Source organism: Maylandia zebra, linkage group LG15, assembly GCF_041146795.1.
Source record: "Maylandia zebra isolate NMK-2024a linkage group LG15, Mzebra_GT3a, whole genome shotgun sequence".
Lineage (NCBI taxonomy): Eukaryota > Metazoa > Chordata > Actinopteri > Cichliformes > Cichlidae > Maylandia > Maylandia zebra.
In genome coordinates, this window is record NC_135181.1 from 6184362 (window position 1) to 6190330 (window position 5969).

Here is a 5969-nt window from a genome sequence, read left to right on the forward strand (position 1 = left end):
TTTCTGGAAAGAAATTATTTATGAGGCCTTTTTTTTTTTCTTTTACATTATTGACCGTGTGCGTCTAGTATTTATTTATATCTGTTTAGCTTCATTTCAGCCAACAGCATTGGTTTAATCAGTGCTAACTGCTCTCCTGCAGTAACACAACATCACATATAATGTTTTGGACATTTGGTAAATGAAGGTCCTTGAATGTAGTATGTCTACCTCGAGTAATTCCTGGAAATGCTGTTGGCTCTGGCCCCACTCACTCAGCCACCCACCCACCCCCTTGTTTCTCTCTCTCCAGCCCTAAATTGGCTTGAAATTCAAATCCGTTTCCACGGATACCACCCCCTCAAGCTGGAAATGGTGAAACAAAGCCCGGTGCGGGGCAAAAGGGGGAATGCCTCCCCACCACCACTACTCTTCTCTCTCTCACCCCTCCCTCCTCATAAAGCTCGTGCACGCAAACGTGCACACACGCGCAGCCGTCCAAGCAGATGCCGTGGGGGAGCGCGGTGTGAGTCTGCAGTGCCATAAAAACAGCAGCACATGCCAAGCCTCTCAGCCTGTGCGCACGACCCACAGAGACCTCCTCCCATAAAAAATACACTCAGGCACTTGCAGGCTCCCCAACTGCTCTTCCTCCCCTTCAGGGTTAAGAGCAATATTTCAATGCCCGGTTCCGTACCACCCACTCCTCTGCAAACAAAGCTGGAGAGAGGACCTGGCACCAGCAGAGAGGAGGGTGAAACCAGATGGAAGCCAGCGGCTCTGTGAGGATTCCACATAAATAAATAAGTCAACTTTTCTAAAATAGAGATCTTTATCAGAGTACTCTTCTTCGTCTTGCTATCATTTACCATCCTCATCTATTTGGAAAATAGCCACTGTTCCATACAGTTTGGAAGAGCGCTTAAGGATCAGTGTTTTTATTATTATTTTTTTTATTTTCTCTTTTTTCCTTTCTCTCTCGCTCTCTTTCTCTGTGTGTGTGTGTGTGTGTGTGTGTGTGTGTGTGTGTGTGTGTGTGTGTGTGTGTGTGTCATGCACATTATCAGAATCTCTCCTGACTCCAATTAACACAAATGCTGCAACAGTCAACACCCCCCCTAATCAGCAGCAATCAACACTCAGCAGAGAATCTGGATGGTTTTTCCCTCACACACACACTCATCCACACACACTCATCCTGTCAGCCCGTTGACCTAGGCATCCTCATCCTCAGCTAGGGTGTGTTCATTAAAAAAAAGGAAAAAAAGAAAAGAGTTTGGAAAGGGGAGCTTCCGCACATGCTCGGAAAAAACATACGTGCTATCACAGTGATGAATCACCCAGTTAAAGGCCTCTCGCGCTGTGGTCATCTGTTACCTGACCCAGCCTGATAGCGCTTCCCACCGTCCCCACACTCACACCTACGAGCAAGAGCGCTCTCTCATCCACACTCCATCGCACATGCTAAGGCTCTGCTCTTTGGCCTCTCGGTGTCCATAACACAGTCAGGCATTTTCATTGTGTTATAATCACAGCATCCTGTTTGTGACCCGGTGACATCAGTTCCTGTTTCCTCCCTGATTAAAAAAAAAAGGGAAAAAAGCAGAACATGCCACTGCATGCTGACTGCTTTTCTCACGCATCGTTTTCATTTCGTTCTGTACTTAGCTCGCACACATGACTCGGGCTCTCAGGAAACATCCTCAAAACAAGCCAGGGCCCAGACAAACACACTAATCAGTGCTATTTATTCCCAATCTAGGAAAAGGGAAGAAAATAAAATGTATAAATTGATGTGTGAGCAAAGCAGATGTTGAAAGTGCCAATCAGGAGTTGAAAGTTGCAGGTTGTCTTTCTTTTTATAGCTGGAGCTCTTGTGGTTTGTTAAAATCCTTAAGTGGCTTCAAACAGCATGAGTTTGTTATTGTTGGCCTATGTGTCCTTGCCCTGCCCTGTTGAGGTGAGCCTGATCCAAATATTGATAGTATCGATACCAACCCTGGTATCGGTATTTGTATTGGATCAATACTAGCACAATCCGGTTGTTCAGTGATGACGCGACGAATCCTACTTCCGGGTCTAAAGTAGTGTGCGTTTAATATGGCTTTTGTGTTGTTAACATGTTTAATGTTATGTATTTTCTTCTATTTGATCTCAAAAAGCTCCTAAAACAGTCAGTGATCACTGTTGACCTCCCTCGGCTTTTATTACCGCTAATCATTTATTTAAGCTCAGTTTTTAAAACCCTAGGATGTAACTACAGCCCAGCCCATGCAGCAGTATATGAATGACTAACCTCGTATTGTGGATGGATTATCTCAGTTGTTCTCCTGGCTGAAGTTTGGTCCTTTTACAGCATCCTGCCATGCGATTACATTTGTTCCTGACCACCGAGAACACTCACGTTAACTTTTATCGAGTGGAAAAAAAGTTAGCTTGTTTATATTATGCTAACATAGCTGTGTCGCTAGCGGTCACGTAGCACATCATTATATACCAGCTAGCCCAACTTCAGTAACCCTACAAACGTCACTGCTGTTTAGTTTTCTGTCTTCATTTATGCTGGAAGTGATAGCAGAGCTGCACGTTTTAATTTGTTTCCAAAACCCCGCAGTCAGGACATGCTATATTGTATTTAGATAGAAGCTAGCGAGCTAACTCCTTGCTAACTTCTAACTCCGTTAAATGTCATAAATTCGGTTTTCATGGATGCCTGGATGTTAAACTCAATTGTTACACCTGGTAGAGCAGAACGCTGATCATTTTATTAAAGATGAAAGACTTTAGACAGTTTTTCAACTCTCAGTAATGCCATAGTGATCGTTTGATATATGGACCTGCAGCGGAGTTTAGACCCAGACACGGCTAGTGACGTCAGACTGAACAACCGGATAGGATTGATACTTTGTTGCACTATGAAAAATGTCTAAAACTTTTTCTGTTCAAACATCACGTTTATTCTAGTTATAGCCTACAGCACATTTAAACAACAGAAGCTGACGCAAAGTGCTTTAGAGACAGACATATGTACATTCAGGGTCTCCAAAAACAGTTTCAAAATACAGTTTCAAAAGCTGAAAGATGTGTTTTACTGTGTTAACTGAGTACTATGCAAAGTAAAAAGCACCACAGTGATTTAGTAGTTATTAAAATGTGTTAAGAAGTTAACAAATTGATGATGACTCAGCTCATAAATAGTGACACACACTCTCCCCCACTTAAGCTGCCTTTCTCGGTTATATTTATCAGCATCTGTATCTGTACTGGTACTGGTATCTGCAATGCTGGCCCTGTATTTACTTAACATCAGATTTGCAGTATGGAGCAGCACTACTGTCCTTGCCCTGCTATTATAGCTGTCTCATTATTTAACACTAGGTGTCAGTAAGAACCCCCCCCCCCCCCCCCCCCCCCCCACACACACACACACACACACACACCCCACACCCCCACACACAGGAAACAGGGGATCAGTACATGCCAACATAAAACCTGCAGGAACCCTTATGTTTAACTTAAATGCCACACTTCTAGAGCAATAAGCAGATCTGCTTTTACTTGATCTACAACCGACCTTTAATCAAAATGTAAACCAGTCAAACACACTGTACAGTTTATTAACACACACCCTCATCTAAGATAAACATGCACTGATCATAATTCCTTCATAGTTTACTTTTAGATCCAAATCATCTGTCCTAATTACCCCCTAACCTTTTATCTAACATTAGTAGAAGAATGCATACCCTGAGTCACTGCATATATGTGCGGGGAAAAAATAGGGGTCGGGAGGTTTTACTAGGATATCAGGACTAATTAAACATGTAGACTGTGTCAGCATGAGGCTTGAATGATGATCTTAGATTGGTTTGAAGGCAAAGACAAATGAATGTATGATAAACGGACGTGTGCAAACATCGGAGAAGTGGGTGCCACTGAAGTCCTTAGCAGGCTGTGGTGAGAGCAACACGAGATAATGTAGCAGAGAGCTTGAGAAGCGGATGGACATGAAGGCACAATGGGCTGGAAGCTCGTGCATGCAGTAGCTTTAGATTTATGAAGAGCTGATACTGGCCTGGCCTCTTATCAAGACAGGTAATGCCAGCTATTTATAGATAATCTATGTATTGAGCACAGATGAGCCTCTGCTATAACTGTATATCAGATCTAACAAGAGTGGTGAGCATTTTTGTGCGTTTGATCAGATCTGAGGCTGGATCTTTCTGTCCATCCCATGTCTTGTATTTTGTCTTGACTGAGTTCCATGTTTTAGCTGTGTTGGCACTTTGCCATTTTCTTTCTTATCTTTTTTAACAGGGTTTCAAATGCATTTTAAATCTTACATGAAGTAGAAACCCATACATGCTATTATTTTGCAGGAAATCCAAAGAAAACACACTTGATTATTACAATATATATGAGGGAACCTGTGTTTAAATAATTCAGAAAGATTATGCTTCCTGAGTATAACTGCAAGAAAAGCATTGAATCTGGTTACATTTTGGAGTTTAAGCTAGTAGGCTTTTTGGTGATTGTAACCTACAATCACCTGCTGTACCTACACAGACAGAAAGAGAATCAAAGCTCAAATTAACATGTTATGGTGTCGTAATGGGTCCCAATTAGATACATAATGCATGCAAAGACTGACTTGAAAAGATGAACGTAGCCACAGTGAAGTTATCCAGTGAATGGCCCACTTCCTTTTTGAAGGCTCGACTTGGGCTAAAGCCTATCTAGGGTGAAATACACCCTAGATACACCCTGGACAGGTTGCCAGTCCACTGCAGCGCTAACACAGGGAGACAGACAACCTTTTAGGCATACATACACACCTACAGCAAAATTTGGAATCTAACATGATCATTTTTGGACTGTAATAGGAAGTCGGAGTAGAGCCCACACAAGCAGAAAGAGAACATGCAAACTCCACACAGAAAAGCCACAGCTAGTTGGTGGATTTGAACCCAGGAACACAGAAGAATAAGTATGTAAGTAAGTAAATAAGTAAATCCTATTAATTCATATATATATAATTCATATATATATATATATATATATATATAATTCATATATATATATATATATATATATATATACACATATGATTTTTCTTTATTTTAATTTTAGCCACCATCAGTTCACCCCACAGTGACACACTGCTTATGTATTATCAAAAATTGAAAAGAGAAAAAGAAAAAGAAAAGACTAATACATACCTAGTTTACATAACATAACCTGTGTGCTTTTTGTAAACTTTGAATTAATGACCACTTGAAAGTAACTGTGATCATTTAATCAGTATAATAGTGATACTAATAATTGGTTCATTTGCAGCTTAAGTGACTGTATTTTTCCAGGATGCCACAAAGTGAAGTCAGGAACTCTGACTTTTTGAGTAGAATAAATAAATCATATGTTTTCTCTCTTACACATGTACATCCATATAAGGTCCTGTGTAACTCCCTGCTATACCAGATGTGGTTTCCATCTCTCCTGTGTAAAGTCATATCTTTCAGTTAGAATAATTTATTTGTGGTTTGTATCAAAGTGAAGCAGTTGTTTATGTGCTCTTTTTACGTGGTTAAATAAAACGATTCCTATAGGGAATCTCCCATAGGAACATCTGATGCAATGCCTTGGTATGTTGCTTGGTTCCTGCTGAGGCCCTGAAACGCTTTGGGAAGTTGCATCAGCCGTATGAATCGCTAAAGCTTGTGAAGAGAGTGACAACGCATTGGAGCAATCACAGAGTTATTTGTTTTGAGTGACAGTTCATCGAGCAATCGCGTTAAAAGATGGCAATGCCGGGCAAGTCATTTTTAACCAATAGTGTAACGAATTTGTTTCCTAGTCCCGCCCTATTTGGCGCACCGAAATCTGTTTGGGCAAACGGGGTAATTTGGTAACGCCCCTTTAAATATGATTGGTGTTAAACGGTAGGAGAGGACCCGCCTACGTCCTGCGGACTCTATAAAAGTAAGATCCCT